The sequence below is a fragment of the Dioscorea cayenensis genome, chromosome 19, assembly GCF_009730915.1.
Source record: "Dioscorea cayenensis subsp. rotundata cultivar TDr96_F1 chromosome 19, TDr96_F1_v2_PseudoChromosome.rev07_lg8_w22 25.fasta, whole genome shotgun sequence".
NCBI lineage: Eukaryota > Viridiplantae > Streptophyta > Magnoliopsida > Dioscoreales > Dioscoreaceae > Dioscorea > Dioscorea cayenensis.
In genome coordinates, this window is record NC_052489.1 from 3,589,341 (window position 1) to 3,613,044 (window position 23,704).

Genomic DNA, 23,704 nt, shown 5'->3' on the forward strand with positions numbered 1-23,704 from the left:
ACGTGTCGCCGAACTCCTAGCCTCGCCTCTCCCGTGCCCTGACGCATCGCAGAACTCCCAGCCTCGCCGCCTCCACCGTTGTTCTTCTCACCTTTTCATCAAACCCTTTTCGTTCGACTTTCTTCATCATCCATCCTGCTTGTTAGCAATTCCTGGCCACACGCCCCAAGGTACTCTCCCTTCTCATCCTCTTCCTTTTCTCAATAGATCTATACTTGGGTTTTTGATGCTTCGGATCTTGTTTGTTTTTGCTTGATTTTTACTCGAATAAGGGTTTTTGCTTTTCGATACCTTTGAGACCTTGATTTTTTTTCGATTGTGATATTGTTTGGTTGAATCTTGTGTTACTCTTGAGAAAAGGAACAATCATCACTTGTTTGCTTTTTGCTTCTTTTTGATTGTTTTTAAGATTGGATTATTTGTCAAGGTGCTCAATTGTGGAATTTTTGGGGGTATTTCTTTTTGATGATTCTTGGATGAGAATTGAAATGTATGAATTTTTTTGAGTGAGAAATTTTTCCTAGAGAGTTGATGTTAGGGATTTTGTTTGCAACCTTAAAACATTGTTAAATGGCTCGTCTTTTTCATGCTTCCATTTGTATTAGTTTTCAAGTTTATTAATTGGATTATGGATTGTTGGTGTTTCATTTGCTTGTATACTTTTGTAATCGAAACTCTACTTTTTGCCTTTTTCTTTTTCTATGATCAAAAATGACATCTTGCTTGTGTTCTTTGCTTCGTTTTTTTATAATTTTTGTTTTTAATCTTACTCGAGATTATTGTTTAATCTTAAGAGCTTGCTTCTATGTGAAAATTAGTTGGCCACGTGAGCACTGTGCTTTTAGATCCAGATTTAATTGTCATTGTTTGTTGTGTTGCATAAATGGTCTTTGTGGGGATTCTATTTCTTTCTTTCTTTCTTTCTCTCTGTGATGACAATTTAAACATGGGTAGTTTGTTATTTGTTTAATACTTATTAGTTTAAATTGTTTATTGATGCTTTATTTATTGAAAAAATGTGTTCAATTCAGACTTGTCGAGGGTTCCTATACTTTCTCCTAAGAAAGATCGGATATTGTTGAAAGTGGAAGGCTGCAACTTTGAATCAATTGATTGGAAAATTCGAGAAAGGCATAGTGCGACCATTCTTGCCTCCAAAATTTCCATTTATACCAGGTGAAACTTTTCATTCCTGCGCTACATATTTAAGTTAGTTTTTGTGGATTTTCTAACTCTAGAATGGAAACATTTCCTAGTGTAGGACTAAATTTAGTATTTTATATTCTCTTTTTGCAAACATTTAGTCAAAATGCAGATTGAACAACACTCCTCTTATTCAATTCTGTTTTTTCTGCATGAGATTTTCTGAATTTATTGATTTGTGTTTCTGCAAGTTTTGTGGGTCTGTGTTTCTGAATTTCTGCAGAATCATAAGTAAGGTATGGTTGAATTATTTTATTTCCTTTTATATTATAGCATAAGGATTACATCATAGCATACAACATGCAATACTTTATATTTGATGATGTTGGATACCAAAGAAGGTTTAAGACCTAAGTGCATGATCTCTCTATAATTGATATAAATGGTATGAGCATGTGACATTAAGATGTAATTAACTAATAGCCAACTTTTTTCCTTTGAATTTAATTCTAAATCATGGGATTGTTGGTTGGATGTTGGTGTTGCATATGAGGAAATAAAATGGTTTTCGAGAGATGATTTGGACTCAAAAGATGAATTATACTTGCCCTTGGATTTTGTATTGGATTTTACTTTGGGTTTATGCTCCAAGTTTTATTTTTTTTTTTCAGTTATTTTGTTGGAATTTAAATCTCTATTTATAGTTACTTCATTGTTTCTATTTGTAGAAATGTCTGAACCTGACACACAACAATCAATGGCCAATACTAACCTAAATCCTATACAAAGTGGCACTCATAGTGAAGAAGTAGAGACAATTCCATGTGACATAGAAGATAATGAAATTAAAAGAGGCCGGAAAAAAATTTCCAAAGTTTGGACAGAATTTCAGATTATAAATATTCAGGACAGAAATGAAGTAGTTCAAAAATATGAATGCCGTCATTGCAAGAAGAAATATGCAGTTTCCAAGTCAGGAACAACCACTCATCTTAAGAGACATTTAGATGATTGTTTGTATTACAGAAAACAACACAAGAATCAAAAAATTATTAGTTTATTACCTTCGGACAGCGGGGATGGTGAAACAGTTTTATCTTTCTCAACACAATCTTTTGACATGAGCAAGATTAGAGAGTTATGGCCAAAATGATTACGATTGCATGAGTACCCATTTAGTATGGTAGAGCATTTTTTTGGTTTAATGTGTTAATGAAGTCCATGAACTCTCAATATGAAAAGAATTTCAAGAAATACATCAAAAATCAGATTGCTTGAGATTGCATGAAATTGAAAAAGAAAAAAACTAAAAATCTAAATAATGTTGAAAAGAGTTTGCCTTACCTCCGATACTTTGGACATCAAATCAAACAATTGGCTATATGTGCTTGTTGTACACTTTATTGATTTGGATTGGAAACTACAAAAAAAGCGTATCATTAGTTTTTTTATGAGCTTGAACCACCTCACACGGGTATTGTCATCTCCGATGCTATTTCGAATGTCTTTTAGAATGGGGTATCCAAGATAAAGTTTCAACAATCACATTAGATAATGCAACAACTAATGATGTAGTTGCAAGAAGTCTAAAAGTCTAATTTTTGAATCAAGAGGCAAGTTGCACTACAAAGGTCATATTTTTCATATCCGTTGTTGTGCACACATTTTAAATTTGATGGTCCAAGATGGTCTCAAGGAAATTGATAGTATAATTCACAATATAAGAAAGCGATCAAGTACTTAAAAAAATCACCATCAGATTATTTAAATTTGGCGAAGTTGTAAAGGCGGTGAATGTTTGTACAAAAAGAGGGACTGCGTATTGATGTTCCTACGTTGGAATTCAACTTATGAAATGTTGGACTGTGCTTTTTAATTTCGAGCTGTTTTTGATCGAGTATGCTATTAGAGATGCAAATTATAAATGGTTGCCTACTTACGAAGGCGGGAAAATGCCAAAAAAAGTTGCTTTGAAATTTTTTTGGAAATTTTTTTATGATGTTACACATCTTTTTTTACAGTTTGCTTGTATCCCTCACTGCAAAATACATTTCTACGAGAGGTTTGGAAAGTTAAAAGAAGTTCTAAATATTCATTCAAAATCTTCAAATCTGTTTTTTTGAGAAATGTAGCAATAGTAATGGGTGAGAAGTTTGACAAATATTGGAAAGATTGCAACATGCTTATGGCAATTCTTCTGCATTTTTAGATCCAAGATATAAAATGGTGTTGATAAATTTCTGTTTTCCTCGTATTTATCCTGATTTTGAACATATTGAAAAAATAGTTCAGCTGAAACAAGTTATGGTGGATGTATTTGAAACATATGCAAGTGAAAATGTCAATGAACAACCTTCAAGTTTTTCTTTGGCTATTTTTTGAGAATAGATCCATTAGTGTTGCGACATCATCGAGAAAACCAAAAAAAGTAGAGGTAGATCTGAATTTCTTTGAATTTAAAGCGAAAAAAATGATCTAACACAACCTATGAAATCTGATTTGGAGATTTACTTGGAGGAAGGGGACGAGTGGAATGGGAGCAAGAGGATGCTACTTTTGATGTTTTGGTCTGGTGGCAGTTAAATTCTCTTAAATTTCGAACTTTATCCAGAATGGCCCGTGATTTGCTCACAATTCCAATGACTACAGTTGCTTGGAATCGAGCCTTTAGTCTTTGGTGGGAGGAGTACTAGATAAGTTTCATGACTCTCTTGCTCCAGCTGTTGAAGCTTTAGTATGTCTTTGCATGATTGGCTTAGAGCCACTCAAAAAGAACACAAAAAAACCAAAAGCGAGTAAGTGTATTTATTTAGAAGAATTTATAGTTTTTATATTAATTTAAGGTTTTTTTCTTTACCTTAATCTAATTGTTTTTTATATTGTATAGATTGAAGAAGATGAAGAAAAACTAAAGTTGGATATTCCCAATAGCTTTGCCACTCTTTAAGCATCCTTCATGGTCTATTTCTTTCATTCACATGGGTAAAGTAGTGCTTCACTTTGAAAATATTGCATTTGTTTTGTTTGATAGGGTGATACTTTAGTAAGTGAACATGGATAGGTTGATATTTTGTCTCTTTGCAAGTTGAGGGTATTTTTCTCGACTTATTGATCTTTTTGGCTCTTTGCAACTTTATGAATTTAGTAAAATATTTTTGCCACAAGATTTGCTTCTGACCACAACTTTGGTGCATATCTTTCTTTTGTCTTTTTGGCGGGGAATCTAATATATTCATTCTCATCTTTGGTAGAATTCTTTCATCGACTATGATGTCCTTCATAAGATTGCAATCCCTCGGCCCTAAAGCAGTATTTGCAGGTAACTATATATGAAGCATGTTACTATTCTATCCTTTCTCTATTTTTCTACCATTTTTTTATATATTTCTTTTTGTAGGAGGGAGTACTATTATTATATATTGGTTATTGTGATAATATTGAGATAATTTCTCACTATTATATGTATCCTTGACATCTTTTTTTGATTTTTCTTCTATTTGCTCAAATGTAGTCCAGATATGATGAAGGCATTCCATTAGATGGTATATTTGTTCATCCTTCAATGGTTGAAATGTTGGATCTTTGCTATAGAGGATGCCATTGAGCATAGTAGCGGTAAGCAATTACTTTGGCTTTTTTTATACACTTGGATGCTAGGATTGTTGGCAAAATTCACCTTTATATTTGTTCATCCTTCTTTTTGAATCCTTAATCTTTTAAATCTGAATGTTAAAGTTTTTGTTGTTAATGGTTTCTAACTTTTGATCAGGTATCATTCATTTCATCACACTCAATTCAGAACAAGTCCAGTGATTGTTTGTATGAAAAGTCACTCAAAAGAAAAGAAGAGACATGTGTGTTGAATGTAGCAATTATGTAATTTGTTCCAAGTTTATGTGATTTGTTACAAATTTATGAATTTAGCATATTTATTGTTTTTTGAATCGAACTCGAACCGAACTCGAGCCGAAGATTAAAATTTCAAACTCAAACCGAATTTGAACAAAGATTAGAATTTCGAACTTGAACCGAACTCGAGCTAAAAATTAGAATTTCGAACCGAACTCGATCTGGGCTCAGCTCGTTCGAGTTCGGTTCGTTGCAAGGAGTGGCAGGGAGGATATTCCTTGGCACCGGCCCAACCCCAAAATTTGCCAATCCCGGCCACGACAGGGTAGGGAATTGGGTTTTCCGTCGGGGGCAGGGCCCATTGACATCCCTAATTAAGTAGGATCGACATATAAATATAATTTTATTACCTATAATAAAATATATATATATAATTATAGTTATAAAATATAAAATTTCAATTAACAAAATAACAGAATAAATTTCATTAAAAACTTATATTTAAAAATTTATCTCAAACAATTAAATATTGAAGCTGATCTTTAGAACTTAATTAGATTTTTTAATGTAGCGTGAAAGATTAACCGGAAAAAAACATTGCTTTGTTAAGAATTTAATTTTTAATTTTAAAAAAAATGACTAAAGTTCGATGGTATTTTTGACAAAATGTTAAAACGTAGCTAAAAAATATTGAAAATGAAGAAGATAAAAAATGGTTTTAGTTTTATATTTTCTAAAATAATTATAAAATAATAAAACACAAAACCAAAAATATGTCTTAAAATACATGTGCTTTTGAATTTTTAAAATACATGTGCTTTTGAATTTTTAACATTTATATAATCTCTTTTTTCCATTCATCATTATTGTATTTAAATTTATTCTTACCTTATTAGATCGAGATATTGAACATAGAATGCCAATCTTAAAAATGTAAAAAATAAAGGAGTAATCCGCTGTGACACGTTCACTAAAAAAAAATCCTTTTGTAGTTGATCATTTATCGGGAAAAATTGAAAAGGGGAGCAATACCAAACTTCTTGCTCGAACAAGATATTGATATTGCTCCTAGGTGTAGTGCTTCTTTCCCTATGCCGCCTATGGGTACTAGTGAAGTAGGATTGACCTACAATACATAACCTATAGTTGTACCCTTTCGCTCAAGTTTTTTAATTAAAAAAATGCATATTAACCCCAAATTGTTTAATTTAATGGGTGGCATTAACAAATTTTCCATATATATATATATATATATATATATATATAATAAAAAAACATTTTAAACATTTTTGTGGGGGTCATTTGACCACAATTCTATATGTTGCTCCGCCCATGAGCACAATATGTGATAATCACTACATAGAAACTAGAGTTCAAGAGGAAGAACTTTTGTATTCAACTCAATCTCAAATAACACTTCTACAAAGCAAGAAAATTCATACAAGAAGAGATGTTCAAAGAAAAACAGAAAAAACTTTAATTATTAAAACATAAGAAATAGACTTTTTTATATCTCTACAAATACTTTAGTAACAAAAACCGATTCGATAAGTCATACATAGCGTGGTGCGCTCTGGTTAACTGGACCGCCTAATCTCCATGCCTGAAACTAACCCTCACGTCCTTGATGATCAAATCCTGGCCATCCATTAGAAACCAAATCTTGAGGTTGCCTTGAACTCAAACCAATCCTTCAGATGCAATCAATCACCACCGTTCGTTCTTTCCCCCTCAAACTTCAACAAAATTACCTACCATTCAAACACTTGAAATGACACATATGCCCTTTGATCCAAACTTATTTTCTACCAGGACAGCACTGCAGCAATGTCTTTGCTTCTTTACTCCACTCCCTTTTCAAAGCTTCAATAATTTCTAACAAAATCCCCCCTTGATTAAAGCTAGCAAACTCCCATCTCACCTCTAAATTGTTTATGCTTCTGAATACTCAAACACTTTGTAAAAATATTTGCTACCTGCACATCAGTAGAACAAAAATTTAGTTGGATATTCTTCTTTATCACAAGTTCTCTAACATGATGAAACTTGACATCCAAGTGCTTGGTTCTGCCATGAAGAGTTGGGTTCTTGGCAATAGATATGCAGGACTTATTATCACACCAGATTCTAACTGTTGCTTCACAAACAAGACCACAATCAACCATAATTTTCTCCATCCACATGCTTTGACAGCAAGCTGAACTCAAGGAAATGTATTTAACCTTAATAGAAGATAAGGCCACAATTTCCTGCTTCTTTGAAGCCCAATAGACAGCACCTGAGCCTAGATGAAATACATACCTTGAAGTACTCTTTCTATCTTCTGTATCACCACACTAATCACTGTCACAGTAACCTTCTAACACAAATTTAATGTCACTGTTATACTGAATACCATAATCAAAAGATCCAACAACATACCTCAGCACCTGTTTAGCAGCTCCTAAGTAATTTTTGGTAGGATTATGCATGAATCTGGATAGTAGATTTACTGCATACACAAGGTCAGGCCTGGTGTGAGTCAAGTATAATAATTTACCTATTAATTTCCTGTAGAGGGTTACATCAGTCTCTTCTGGTTCTTGAGTTAGCTGTAGCTTAGTACTCTGACTCATTGGCACATTCACAGCATTGCAACCTTGCATGTTGAATTGTTTTAACATCTCCTTTGCATACCTTTTCTGTGATACATGCACTCCATGTGTACTTTGATGAATTTCCAGACCCAAAAAATATTTAATCAATCCCATATCTATCATTTCAAATTCATGCTACATAGTTGATTTAAACTCATCCACAAACTTCACTGATGATCCTAAACAGATTAGATCATCAAGACACACACACACACACACAGACACACACACACACACCCCAGTAACACATTAACTTGATTACTTGCCTTTCTGTATAAAGTATGTTCCATCTCACTCTTGCAAAAACTTTGTGAATTAAACCAAGCATCCAATTTGGAATACCAGGCCCTTGGAACTTGTTTTAATCCATACAAAGCCTTGATTAGCCTGTACACTTGATCTTCCTTCTCTTGTATTTCAAATCCTCTTGGCTGAGAGACATATATCTCTTCTTGAAGAGTTCCATTCAAGAATGCAGATTTGACATCCAATTGATGAATTGGCCAACCTTTCGAAGCTCCAAGAGCTAACAGCATCCTAATTATGTCCATCATTGCCACAGGAGCAAACACCTCTTCATAATCAATTCCAAATTCTTCAGCATAACTTTTTGCAACAAGTCTAGCCTTAAACCTCTCAACCTCACCATTTGGCTTCAACTTGGTTTTATACACCCATTTAACTCCTATTACCTTTTTCCCTGCTAGTAATTCATAAAGTCTCCAAGTATTGTTATTCTGAATTGTTTCAATTTCATCTGACATTGCTTGCCTCCAATGCCTTTATTTTTCTACCTCTTCAGATCAGTTATATTTAAATCAAAAGAGCAACTCTCATATAAATCCTTTAAAGTCCTGACTTTTACTATTAGTGACTCATTGATGCTAGAATCAATTCTTGAATCCTCCTGAGCCATAGAAGAACCATTTCCATTACTGCTACTAGCTCCTGAGCTTGATCCACTTACTTCTTCAACTCCTTGATGTTTTTGCAATTAAATCTGCTTATCTTTCTTGCAGCACAATTATTTTATATGCCTGATCATTCACCACTGTCCACTGCCAATTTTTTGACTCCACCAACTTCACATCCGTACTGATCAAAACTTTTATAGAATCTAGTAAATACACCCTATATGCCTTTGTATCTGCATAGTAGTCAATAAAAATTCCCTTCACAGCTCTATCATCTAATTTTTGCAATTTATGTACAAGCATATGCATTAAGGCCACACAGCGAAATACCCTTAAATGAGTGACTTTAGGCTTCACTCCAAACAAAACTTCATGAGGTGTCTTCTTCCAAACTGCATAAGTTGGATAAACATTGGACAAATAAGTAGCTGTTGCAATTGCCTCTGTCTAGAAATTCTTTGGCAAACCACTAGATTTAAGCATACTCCTGGCATTCTCCACAAGTGTCCTATTCTTCCTTTCAGCTACTCCATTCTGCTGAGAAGTATAAGGAGTTGTTAATTCATGCTTTACCCCCTTTTCTTTATAAAATTCCTAAAACTCCTTTGATAAAAATTCTGCACCTCTATCAGTTCTGATTATTTCAACTAATTTCCTGATTGCCTCTCCACCTGAAAACAATTGAACACCTCATGCTTGAATTTCAAAATGTACACCCAGCATATCCTTGAGAAATCATCTATGAACAACAAAAAAATACTTACCTCCTCCATTAGATTCAATCTCATAGGGCCACACACATCAGCAGGCACCAATTGAAGCTTTTGCCTAGCTCTCCAAGATTTTCTAGACTGAAATGGAAATCTTTCCAGCTTACCAAATACACATTCTTCACAATGATTCATTTTCTCAACCTCAGGCAAGCCCATAACCATTTCCTTTTGAGCAAGTATTCTCAAACCTTGAAAATTTAGGTGTCCATACCTTTTATGTCACAATACTAGCAACTCCTCATTTCTTGCTAAATTCACTTGCCCTTTACTAGCAAACTCTACTGGAAATAAGTTGTTGCTATTCTTCTGAATTCTAAATAGAATTTTTCCAATGTTTACATCTCTAATTATACACCCATATTTTTTTACTGAAATTGACATCATAGCCTCCATCATTAAGTTGTCTTACACTCAATAAATTATGGGCTAGAGAAGGCACATACTGAACACCATGAATTAGTCTCAATTTTCCATCAAACAATCTGAATGAAACTGAACCTCTGCCACACACATCAACTTCTTTATCATCACCAAGTCTGACTTTCTATTGTAGTGTTTCATCCAAACTATGAAACAGCTCCCTTCTTCTAGTCATATGGCTAGAGGTTCCACTGTACAATAACTAGATAGAAGGGCTCTCCACTCCTTCCCTAGTATTTACGATGAACAAATTTCCATACTCACTAGAACTTGGAGTATTAGATAACCTTCCTATTTCATTTGTATTTTTATCTTGTGCAGACCAACAATGTGATTGATAGTGTTCATACTTCTTGCATCTGTAACACTGAATATTTTGCAAAATCTCTCTATTAAATCTCTGCCCATACTGCCTTTGACCTCAGCTATATCTGCTAAACGCTCTTGAACCACCTCTGCTACTCTCACCTAAATTCTGCTATCTTTGCATACTTGCCCTCTGATCACCACCTCTAGAGTTGTCACCAACTCTTCCTCTACCTCTGAAACCACCAAACCTTCCTCTCTAATTACTTCTGCCACCTCTTGAGTCTCCTTGCATCACAAAGGCTTTATATCTTTCAGGTCTTTCAGTGAATTGATTACATCTGGCCTCATGAGCTTGTAAAGACCCACTTAAATCATCAAGTGTCACTTTGGACATGTCCTTAGCCTCATCAATTGATGTCACAGCATGCACAAATCTAGATAACAAACTCCTCATGACCTTCAAAACCACATCAGTATCGTTTAATTCACTTCCCATACCCCTGATCTGATGAACCACAGCTAACATTCTAGTAATATAGTGTTGAACTATCTCCTCCTCCTTCACTTGTAACAAATCAAACTTATGTCTCAAAGTTTGCTGCCTTACTGAAACCATCCTTGAAGTACCTTGGTTCTCATTTTTTATGTGATCCCAGGCTTCCTTTGCTGAATCAAACCTGACAATTCTGTGAAGAATTATTTCATCTATAGCTCATAGTAAAAATAGAGCCTTTGCATCATCTTCAATCTCCTTTTCTATTGGCTTTTCAGAACTAATACCCTCTTCGATCACCTTCCACAACCTCTGAGATCTAAAGAAGGTCTTCATCCTATAACTCTAGTGCTCATAATCATCTCCTCTGAAAAGAGTATGATATATCAGGTGTTGGCACTGAAGATGAACTAGAAGCCATTGCTTGAGTGATTTTAACCTCCTCCTTGCTCATACACACACCCTAGACCACCTTTCACAAAAACTTCAACATCACACAAAGAACCACACAAACAGACTTCATAAACAACCAAAGCTCAACCACAAAAAACTACAAATCACTTCAACACCTCACACACAGCCACAAACAGCAAATCACCAACTACAACCCAGAAAACTCACCATACAGCTCTGATACCACTGATAATCACTATATAGAAACTAGAGTTCGAGAGGAAGAACTTCTGTATTCAACTCAATCTTAAATAACACTTCTACAAAGCAATAAAATCCATATAAGAAGAGATGTTCAAAGGAAAATAGAAAAAACTCTAATAATTAAAACATAATAACTAGATTTTTTTTATATCTCTACAGATACTTTAGTAACCAAAAAGAAACCTATTCGATGAGTTATCTACAACGTTGTGCGCTCTGGTTAACTGGACCACCTAATCTCTATGCATGGACCATATTGTCTAATTGAATCCTAGTCGTTGATGAAATTTTTTTTCAATCATAGCCATTGATTTTTTTTAAAAAATTTTATAACCCTTGTTCTTATCCTTAGTGTTTACCAAATATCACGATTTGACTACATCTCCACCGCCCACGATCTTCTATTGTTGTAGGAAAAAAAAACTCCCAATCTCCCTTTCCTTTCCTTCATGGTGTTGCCGCTGGCAAGGACGAGTGGATCTTCTTTTCGAGAGTTTGTTTGCTTCATTCAAGGTAGGATCCTCGAGCTTTGTGCATAATTTTAGTGATTATTATTGATGCTTGTTAGCCCTATATTTATTTCTGTCTGAAACCCTAAAATTTGTTTCTATTTGTGATTTACATTTAAACCTTAGATTTAGCCCTTGAGTTTCTAGGGTTTGTTCCTAATTTATAGTTTGAAGGAATTTTGTTTCTCTTTTGATCTATGCACCTAAGCATACTCTAAGGATCTTTGATCATGATATTTTTATAGATTTAATCACATCTTAAGATAAGATTTTGCATGATATATTTGATGTAATGCGATGTATGGTTGATTGAGGTACAATCTTTCACCATGAGGAAGGAATGGTTACCTAATTTAATTTGATAGGTTTCATATTTCGTTTATGATAATTGTAGAAATCCCTCTCCGATTTTAGGGATATTAGATGTAGAATTCGGAGGAGAGTAAAATATGGAAGTTGTATACTTTGATGTTACCTAAATACCTGTAAAATTTCAGATTTTATGCCTCTTTAGTTTGTGAGATATAGCCCTATTAGTATAATTGTCTCGGATGATATTTTTATGTAGAACCTAAAGAATTATGGTCATTTTTGATGATCATGGATATGGAATTGGGTATGGAGAAAAATAGAAACGTTGTTCATTTTTGAGTTATCTGATTGTTAGTAAACTTTCATTACTTTTGAAGTTGTAGGTTCAGAGATATGCATATTTTAAAAGTATGTGTTTAATTTACAAGTTTGCAGAAATAGCTGGAGAATGAAATGAATGCTATAATTTGAGTAGTACTCCAAATAATGTGAATTTTGGATATGTCAACGTTTTAGGTGTCTACATTTCTTAGAATCTTGAAATTTGTGATTTAGGATAGTATATACAAAGTTATGAGTGATTTACTACTCAATGGTCATGATGGAATTGTTCATTTGTCCTTTAAAGTGGATAATTGCTATTGTACCATCGCAAGAATCAATATTTGGGAGTCTAGATTAATAGCTTGAACTTTTTGTATCAATACCCTTCTAAAAATCTCATTTTGTAATACTATTGCTTATTAGCCTCTTAAGCTTTGTGGTATCATCAAATATTATCTTGAAACTAATAGAATCTCTTCCCAAATATAAGACATGCCAAAAGCCTTGAATTCGTCTAAGGTTTGGGAGTATTTTTGGTCGTTAATCAGGTAAGTATCCCACATATAAATCTTATTATATGTATATACTTAAAAATGTTGAAGGAATGAAGAAGGGAACTGCCAGCAAAACTATCCAGAGTAAGATCTTGGCAGCCCACCACTTAGAGTGCCTTGAATTTCTAGGATCCTCCAGCTTTTTAGTACCGGCAATTGACAGAAACATGATGAAGAAGAATATCTATGCTGAAGTTAAAGGTCAACCATTTTATATACGATGTAGTTGACTTGTCATGTAATTGTTAAGGGCCTGCAGAAAACTTGAGGGGGAGTCCACCGATTTTAACAAACAGACAAAAGCACAGCTTTATTACTGTAGCTATACTAAGAGTGAACCCATCATACAAAGGATACAAAGCAACCAAAGCTAATTCACAGCACCCCTTCCGCACCTAAACAGTAACGAGTACCTCCACATTCTTATTTGTTTAAATAACATTGGATAGACAAAATTTATTGATTTAGGATCCACAACATTTATGGTAATATAGATACACAAACATTAAATGTTTTTAAAAAAAGATAAATTTATGTTAATTTACGATGGTGATTGAAGTGATGTTTCCATGCGAACTTGGGAAATAATGGAATGCAAAGGGGTGGTGGGAAATAAAGACTGAAAAAGATTGAAAGCATTTAGAAGCTTAAGAGATGAAGAGTGTTTAGGGAACACCATCAATCTCGGATCATGTGATCATTCACCCTATTAATCACATGCCAACGTTCTACAACATCTAAATTAATACATACTCTTCAAAATTATTATTATTTTTATTATTATTACATGTTGATCAATATTTAATTATTATTATTATTATTATTATTATTATTATACACCAATTGGGCACTCATAACATGGCCTTATTCATATAATTTGGAAGGAGCAAAAATAAAAAAACTATGTGAATATTTTCTTAATTCGAACTAAGCTACTAATTTCATTTCATAATTTAAAAATCAATTGAACCAAGTAATGAATGACAAATGAAATGCAAATCCAATAAAATTTCAAAACACATTAAGATAATTACGCTGCATTTAAAAACCAACATATTCATTATTCAAGCCAGAATTACAATTAAATCAAAATCAACTTTACTTGCAATTGACTTACTATCTACCTAAACAAATTTGAAAATTTTTTCATGATAAAATAATATTTTGAGATTTTATTACAATAAAATAATTTTAACAAAATGAACAACCATCATTATGTATTCTCAAATTTGCTGATTTCTCCTTAAAATTTTTTATTTCTAAGTTGTTTATAGATATAATAGATATCTAAAGATAAGTTGTTTTGAAAATGAACTCAATGGCCTTCTATGTTGATGGCCACCAAGAGGCATATATAATATATATAACCACTTTCACCCAAGCATTTTTATATTATTTAATCTAAAAATGGTGAATGACGTGCAACCATAAGGATCTCACTACTGTTTCGAAGATGATACAGTCAAACATAAGATCAATGATGCTGACCAAAACATTTTTGATGTTATCTATATATATATATATATATATTCTACTATATGCATTTGTTTGTTAATAATAGAAAAATAAATTAATATGTCTATGACCGTCGCACTAGACTAGTCTTAGTGTTATTAATTTGATACGGAAAATTGAGAATTTGATTTTTTTAAAACATAATTGAGGATTTTGAATGTGTATGTGGTGATTTGTCCATATTGTTTAATAAATAAATAAATATAAAAAAAATTAAAAAAAATTAATTTGATTGCTATAAGTATTAGGTGTAATTCTCTCAATCTCACTAGCATTCGGCTAATATTTGTATGTGTAGAACTAGGGCCTCATTGTCTAATTAAACATCTGTCAAAATTTTAACAACCACTAGCTAACAAAACAGTAAATGTAGCAAATTCATAATATTTATTAAAAAACTAAAATAATTCAGCTCATTTAACTTAAGACAATAATAGATTATAGATGGGCATTGACCAAAAAAGAAAAAAGGAAAAAAAAAAGATGAGCTATTATAAAGTAATTCAAATAATAAAATGCTATTCAGATTCACCACCACGCAGATATTCAACCTAATTTCTGTTGCAAAACAGTATTTTTACCTAAACTTTTTCTGCAGTATCTGCATATGGATTTTGGTACTTTGCTTTAAAAATGATATATGGCATATCTGACCTACAAAAGCAATTAACAGTGGCTAAAGATTACAAGCACATGTAAATTGAGACATTTCTTTATACAGCCCTTGACTAGCACCAGTAGTATCTCAAACAAAATTTTTCATGTACTTGAACACCAAATAAATTTAATCATAAGAAGTGGAAAGTAGCCATGTGTGATGTTAACTGAGAAAAAACAAACTCATAAGACAGGTACCAAACAGTCCTTGAACTCACATACTAGTATGATTTATTTGGCAGCAGTAATGAAACAAGTATTTTGCTTTGTTCTTTGGTTGTGTGGTAAGACAAAGGTTTGGGATATGGAAAGATAGTCAACACAATGAAAAAGAAGAGTAGTGACTTTCATGATCATGAGTTGAAGATGTGATTGAAGACATCCTGCTAGCGAAAGGTATGGAGATGCAGAGCTAGCAAGGGTCATGGTATGGGTGGCGCAGCGGAAGCATGGTGGAGCTCATGATGGTATGAAGAAGGTGTTGTACAAGCATGGGTTTGTACTAAATCGCTATGGAGAAGCCTGCAGTGTTTAAGGTGTTGGGCTTTTTTATGATAAGGTTAAGTTGATTATGTTAGTTGTAACTTTTTGTGGGAAAAGAATTTTTAATTAAACTCAATCTCTAGTATTTAGCATCTAACCAATGAGTGCAGTGTTAGTGGAAATGGGTGTCCAATGGGAGTTTAGAATGGGCATTAGCTAATGAATGTATTTTATTTTGTATGGTTGTCTGTAATACTTTAATATATAATAGGAGATAGTGGAGGTGCTGGATTGGTTGAGAACCAATCTTTGAAAAGTCTTCTTTTTGCTTCTGTGTGTGTGTGTTGCTCAAGGAGAGCATTTTCACAAACACCTTTCTTCTTTCCAGGCATTTGATCAAACAACCGCATTTCTTCTCCGGTGTTCAATTTTTCGGTCATCTACAAACTGGTATCAGAGCTAGATGGCGACCAATGGCGCGACAGCAGCAGTAGGTGCTCCGGTGACCCTCTCTCAGCCTTCGGTCCCAGTGTTCACAGGGCCAGAGTATGGCTGATGGAGTCTTCGGATGAAGACGGACTTCAGATCCCTAGATTTATGGGGTCTCGTGGAGAATGGAGTGACGGAGTCGAAAGATGAGGCCGTGGAGAGAGAGAACAAGAAGCGGAACGCCAGAGCGTTGAGCATAATCCAACAAGCAGTTGATGGGCCAAACTTGGATTGGATATCAGAGGCTAAATCAGCTCATGAAGCATGGGAATCCCAGAGAAAGCTGTGTCAGGGGACTTCCAAGGTGATGGCGGTGAGGATACAGGCTCTCCGGCAAGACTTTGAAACCCTCCAGATGAGAGATGATGAAGGGGGTTCAAGAGTACATCTCACTGGTGGTCACCATTACAAATCAGATAAAGGCTCTCGGTTATAAGCTTAAAGAACCAAAGGTGGTGTCTAAAGTCCTTCAAAGTTTAGCTCCGAAGTTTGACTATTTGACTGGGTAGCTGTGGCGATTGAAGAGTCGAAGGAGATCTCAAAACTCAACCTTGATGATCTCTGCAGCACTCTTCAAGCCCATGAAGTGAGAGTTAACCGTTCAGCAATGAAGACTGGTGAGAAGGCACTAATGGCAAAAGGTGAGTCCTCAAGCACAGGACAGAACAAAGAAAGTAGCTATGGTGTCTCTTAGGGTGAATGCAGAGGTCGAGGGAGATCTTACTTGTGAGGGAGAGGAAGAAGTAATCACAACTGAGGAAGAGGAGGAGAGAGCAATAGAGGAAGATGATGAGAGAATAAAAGCCATATTCAATGCTTTTATTGCAAGAAATACGGACACATGAAAGGTGAGTGCAAGCTAAGGGAGAAATAAGCTGAGAGTGGTGCTGGCCTAGTTGCAGAAGAGAGTGGGGATGGAAATCTCTTCATGGCAAGTAGTTGTACCGAACTCCAACCAAGTTCAGTATGGCTAATAGACTCAGGGCGCTCTAATCACATGATGGGAAACAAAGTGTTGTTTAGCAACCTGGATGAGTCAATGAAGGTCAGTGTGAGGTTGAGAGACAATAAGGAGATAAAGGTGGAAGGTGTAGGGACTATAACAGTTAAAACTCAATCAGGAGCTCAGAAGATGTTGCATGATGTGCAATATGTACCGGGTCTTGCACACAATCTCCTCAGTGTAGGCCAGCTACTCTCAAAGGGGTACTTGGTTAAATTTGAAGAGGATAAGTGTGTCATCAATGATAGTTATGAGAAGACTAAAGTCATTACAATTCCAAGGTCGAGGAACAACATGTTTCCTCTTGACATTACTTATATTGAAAGTATGAGCATGGTTGCAAGAACTCAGACACCTGATGAGCTATGGCACTTGCGGTTTAGGCACTTGAATTATAAAAGTCTATTGTCACTTGCAGGAAAAAAGATGGTGAAGGGAATTCCAGAATTGAAGGAGAAATCACAGTGTGAGGAGTGTGTGATGGCTAAACAAGCAAGAAACTCCTTTCCTTGTGGCATGCCCTGAAGAGCAAGTGCATGTCTCCAACTCATTCATATGGATCTCTGTGGTCCTATGAGTGAGGAGTCTCTAGGAGGTAACATATATTTTTACTTACTTGTTGATGATTTCAGCAGGTGGTGCTAGGTGTTTCTTCTCAAAAACAAGTCAGAAGCATTTGAGAAATTCCAGAATTTCCATGTGTATGTGGAAAGGCAGACTGGACTAAAGGTTAAGGCCCTGAGGAGTGATCGTGGAGGGGAGTTCTCTTCTCTTGAGTTCCAGAAGTATTGTGACAAAATGGGAATCAAACGGGAATTTACAGCCCCCTACTCACCTCAACAGAATGGGGTGGTGGAGCGCAAGAATAGAACAGTGGTTGAGATGGCTCAAAGTCTATTAAAAAGTGGAGAACTTCCAACAAAGTTCTGGGGAGAAGTTGTATCAACTGCAGTACACTTGATCAACAGGTCTCCAACACAAGCATTGGTGAATAAGACCCCATATGAGGTCTGGCATGGCTTCAAACCCAATGTAAGTTATCTCAGAACTTTTGGGTGCATAGCGTTTGCATTAATTCTATCTCACAAACATCAGAAGCTTGATGACAAGTCCGAAAGGTGTGTGTTAGTTGGGTATAGTTCTGAATCCAAAGCATACAGACTATACAATCCTACAACATGCAAGATCATTGTGAGCAGGGATGTAGTGTTCCATGAATGCTCTAGATGGAATTGGAAGATATGTAATGCAAAAGAGCAGGTGATCTTAGTTGAAGAGGAAATTGAAGAGACTACAGGTGTATGAGATAGTGGTCTCAGAAAGGACAAGGCAACAACAAATGAAAATTCTTCAGTTATGGACAGATAGAATCCTCAGATTGCACAGTTTGATGATACACCACTGCGAAGGATCAGGTCACTGGTGGATATCTATAATACCTGCACATTTGCATTATGTGTTGTAGACCCAGTTGATTATAATGAAGCAGTGAAGTATAAGGTGTGGCAAGATGCTGTGGAGTCTGAGATGGCATCAATTATGAAGAACAAAACATGGGAACTATGCAGTCTACCAATTGGGAAGCATGCAGTAAGACTTAAGTGGATATACAAGTCAAAACTCAATGCTCAAGGACAAGTGATCAAGCAAAAGGCACGGTTAGTCGCAAAAGGGTATTCTCAACAACATGGAGTTGATTATGAGGAGGTTTTCTCTCCTATTGCACGAATGGAGACAGTGAGACTTATGTTGGCCTTGGCAGCTCATGAAGGATGGCCAGTCTATCATTTTGATGTTAAGACTGCATTTCTGAATGGGGACATTCAAGAGGAAGTATATGTTATGCAACCAGAAGGTTATGTTATTAAAGGAAGTGAAGATTTGGTGTGCCGATTGAAGAAAGCACTCTATGGCTTGAAGCAAGCCCCTCGAGCATGGTATAGCTGGATTGATCAGCATTTCCAAGAGCAGGGCTTCATAAGGAGTGAATGTGAACATACACTCTACAGAAAGGAACAAGGAAATGGAGAGAGTCTAATCTTAAGTCTGTATATGGATGATATCATTTATACAAGTTCTTCTATAATTCTTATTGAACAATTGAAATCAGAAATGATGAAGACCTTTTGATATGTCAGACTTGGGAGAGTTGAATTACTTTCTTGGGCTCGAAGTCAAGCAAGAGTGTGATGTGATATTTATTAAGCAGAAGGTTTACATGGAGAATTTATTACATCAATTTAATATGAAAAATTGCAAGCCAGTTGGGACACCTATGGTAGTGAATTACAGGCCTCAAGAGCATGCAGAAATTGAATTCTCTGATCCAATGTTGTATAGGAGTTTCATTGGGAAGCTCTTGTATCTCACCCACACTCGACTCGACATTTGTTTTGCTGTAAGTTATCTATAACGATTCATAATTTGTCCTAGCTGTGATCACTTCTCTGCAGTAAAGAGAGTGTTGAGGCATTTAGCAGGGATAAGGAACCTGGGACTCTGGTATCCTAGAGGGGGTGAAGATGCATTGGAAGCATTCTCGGATAGTGATTGGGGAGGCTCACTGTCTGATCGAAAGAGTACCTCCGGGATGTTTCTTTGTTTGGGCTTAAGTGCAATATCATGGAGCACGAAGAAGCAGGAGATTGTTGCTCTCTCAACAACGGTGCTGAGTACATTGCTGCTACTTCAACGGCATGTCAAGTGGTCTGGTTCAGAAGAATTCTGCAAGAATGTGGGGTTAAACTCAGTAATGCAACCTGTCTCTGGTGCGATAATCAGTCTGCAATTGTTGTTGCAAAGAACCTTGCACATCATGGGAGAACTAAGCACATTGATGTGCGTTATCATTTCATCAGAGGTCTAGTTACTGATGAGGTAATTTCACTTCACCATTGCTTGACAGACACACAGCTTGCAGACATGTTCACTAAACCGCTTGCTCATGAGAAACATGCTGCTATGATTAGTATGATTGGAATGAAAATGTTTTAATCAAGAGAGGGAGTTGAAGATGTGATTGAAGACATCCTGCTGGCAAAAGGTATGGAGATGCAGAGCTAGCAAGGATCATGGTATGGGTGGCGCAGCGGAAGCATGGTGGAGCACATGATGGTATGAAGAAGGTGTTATACAAGAATGGGTTTGTACTGAATCGCTATGGAGAAGCCTGTAGTGTTTAAGGTGTTGGGCTTCATTATGATAAGGTTAAGTTGGTTATGTTAGTTGTAACTTTTTGTGGGAAAAGAGTTTTTAATCAAACTCAAGCTCTAGTATTTAGCATCTAACCAATGAGTGTAGTGTTAATAGAAATGGGTGTCCAACGGGAGTTTGGAATGGGCATTAGCCAATGAATGTATTTTATTTTGTCTGGCTGTCTGTAATACTTTAATATATAATAGGAGATAGTGGAGGTGCTGGATTGGCTAAGAACCAATCTTTGAAAAGTCTTCTTTTTGCTTCTCTGTGTGTGTGTGTGTGTGTTGCTCAAGGAGAGCATTTTCAATAACACCTTGCTTCTTTCCAGGCATTTGATCAAACAACCGCATTTCTTCACTGGTGTTCAGTACTCCAGTCATCTACAGATAGGCACCATAAAAAAATAATATTCTGGCATTGATTCTAGTAGACAGAAGTAATGGTGGGTGAGAAAGTGTCAGAAGGAAGACCGCATATCCACACAAAGAAAGAAACCAATGATATTTGTAGATAAGTATGGAAAAATCAAATAAAAGGAGGCACTTAAGGTGCATGAAACAGTATGCAGCACCAAAGTATCAACCAGTGATTTTCTTTTTACTACTGTGATTGTGTGACCCTGCCTTGTTCTTTTCTAGCACTACCCTTTGTCTCTAAAAAAACACTCTATATTTTTCTCTCTTTCTCTCTCTCTCTCTCTCTCTCTCTCTCAAACCTAATGAGTAATCATTCAAGGTTATATGAAAGGCAACTAAAGCCCAAATAATTAAATTTTCAGAAAACAATTGGTTCAACCAACAGTAATGAGATTGTTTTTTTTTAGTGATGCGGACTCGGTGTACCCATCTGAGTTTCGGTACATGGTTTCCATCATGCAAGCGAGATTAACAAATCTAACAACCACATAATATTGAATCATATTATTCAGACGAAGACACTCTCTGTTCATATCCTTCCATGCATTCTCCACCATTTCTAAGATCCTCAACTTTGCCTCTTCCGAAGAGTCGCCATACTCTTTCATGCAATAAGAGATGGTTGTAATGGCATGGTCTATCTCGACCTCAAACTTCATTTATAATTAGTTATATATATCACAAGATAATAAAAAAGATCAGAGAAATTAATCGCAATTAATACTATTGTATGTATTGTAAATATATATATCTATATGCATGCATATATTTATGTATGTATGTATATGTGTATGCATGTGTGTGTACCTCAGAGTCTGCAGCATCATCCATGAGCCTTGAAATACTGGTTATATCTTTGCTTATTTGCGGAAAGCTTGCAATCCATTCAAATGTCTCCTTGGTTACTTCTTCTCCAATGCCAAGCAATGAAGCACAAGCAATGATATGGTAGGCAGTTGTCTTCCCTAAGAGATCTAAATGTTCAGCTAGTGATCATGGCACATATCTATCTGCTCTCCATTTTGCTTCTTCTAACCAAACCACAGTTGCCTTTTCCAACTGATAATAAATATATAATTTAGATTTTAGAGATTTGAAGAGCAGATGTGTCAATTAATTAACAAGTCCTAAAACATATATATGGAGCATGTATACTTCTCTTCTGAAGGCGTCGATGCGATATCAATTCCCGTATAGTAGAACTTGATCTTCGAGTTCTTTTAATGTGTTACATATGGCGGGTAAATTTTTTAGCATGTCACTAAACTTTGGCTCATTTTCACTTCGAATACTGAACTTCAATTTGTATCAATTTGATCATTCAGTTTTAATTTGATTTCATTGGGTAGTAAATTAAGAGATTTCGGCCCCCAAATGAATAATGTGGCTCTTTTTCGATGACATGGATACCTCTAATAGAATTAATAATGTGTCATGGGGAGGACTGATTTAGATTTTTAGAAAGACATCTTATCAATTGGGGGTTAAAATCTTTGATTTATTATCGGTTGAAATCAAATTAAAGTTGAGTGATCAAATTGATACAAATTGAAGTTTTGTGATCAAAGTGAAAATCAGGCAAAGTTTAGTAACATACTAAAAAATTTACCCTGCATATGGCCATAGATCCAAGTTGGAGTTTTTCATCAAGTTGAGCAGCATCTTGTTTCAACTCCCATCTGCATTGAAATTATATATCTAAGTGATTCTTAATTATTATGAAGTTAATTAATTTATGGACTAGTAAATTATGTATGTAGGTAATTAAAAAAGTGAAGTTGATGAGAAGTGAGAATTAGAATTAACCTTTGAATTGCAAGAGTGAATTGTTGAAGTTCATGAAGAGTGCCATAAGAATTATAGATGTCATCCACCAAAACAAGCATGGTAATCACCTTCACCAACATCATTCTCCCCTTTGAATAATGAGGCTCAAAGTACACGCCAAGAATCCAAAAGTACAATTCTACAATTCGATCTATGATAAATTTAAGCTCTCTCGCAAGGCCTAAATCATACCACCATCTAAACTGTACGTTGTTATGATGTAAAACAATAATCAAGTGTTTTTTTTTTTTTGTTTTGTGATGATATATGTATATATATATAAATTAAACATATACTTACATGATGATCTTGGTAACCTCCTCTCTATGAACCAATTGCAATAAGTGGAAGTCCAGTTTTGCAAGCTCTAGATTAACATCATTCTTTGCTTCAATGTCTTCTTCATAAATAGGAATGTAAAGCCTGGCTTCTAGTCTGCTCATCCTCTGACAAAAAGGCATTTCCAAGGCATGTGCAACTTGTTGCGCTAACAGTGGTTCTATATTGTTCGACATAGAATTTAAATTGTTTCTTGTGAATTTAATGGCTTCATCCAACACATGCTCTTCAGGCATTCCAAGATAAGCTGCCTCATATAGACTTAACAAACCCTTCAAGTCATTCCTCAGTTCTATTTGAAGTTATCTTCATCATCCTTGAACTGGTTAAAGACATCTGTAATTTTGCACATATATATATATATATATATATATATATATATATTTATATACAAACTAGCTAGTAAGAAAAGGTCACGCCAAAAAAAAGGTGCATATGTATATATATATATATATAAATACAATCGTAGAGATGCTATCTTAGTAATCTGAACCGAAGAGCAACTAAACCAAGATCATCATTAGCATATGAATGACGAGAAGTACTAGTACTATTAATGAAGCTTAATACTTCACTGATCTCTTGTTCAATGTGATAAGCAACACCAAGCCGTTGGAGTGCATCAATGAGTTGCATCTCCTCTCTTATTGAACCTCTTGCTTCTTTTAATTAAAAGAGATTCAATCCTACCGCTGCATAGGATTAGGTGTTGGGGAGTCTTGAGAGAGCACTTGATATATATTTGGCATCCCTCGGTCCAACCTCGAACCCAGCTCGCCAGACTCGATGCGCAGACAAATGGCCGCAGACCCATAGGGCGTGAACCCCATAGGCCTACAAGGCCTCATAACCTGGTTCAGGACAAATAAAACTACAATAGACCA

General features: G+C 35.3%; 1 pseudogene; it reads right to left on the reverse strand.

Moving 5' to 3' along the window:
* Positions 1–20,465: 20,465 nt before the first annotated feature.
* LOC120283448 lies at positions 20,466–23,172 on the reverse strand (annotated as a pseudogene).
* Between the last annotated feature and the right edge of the window lie 532 nt (positions 23,173–23,704).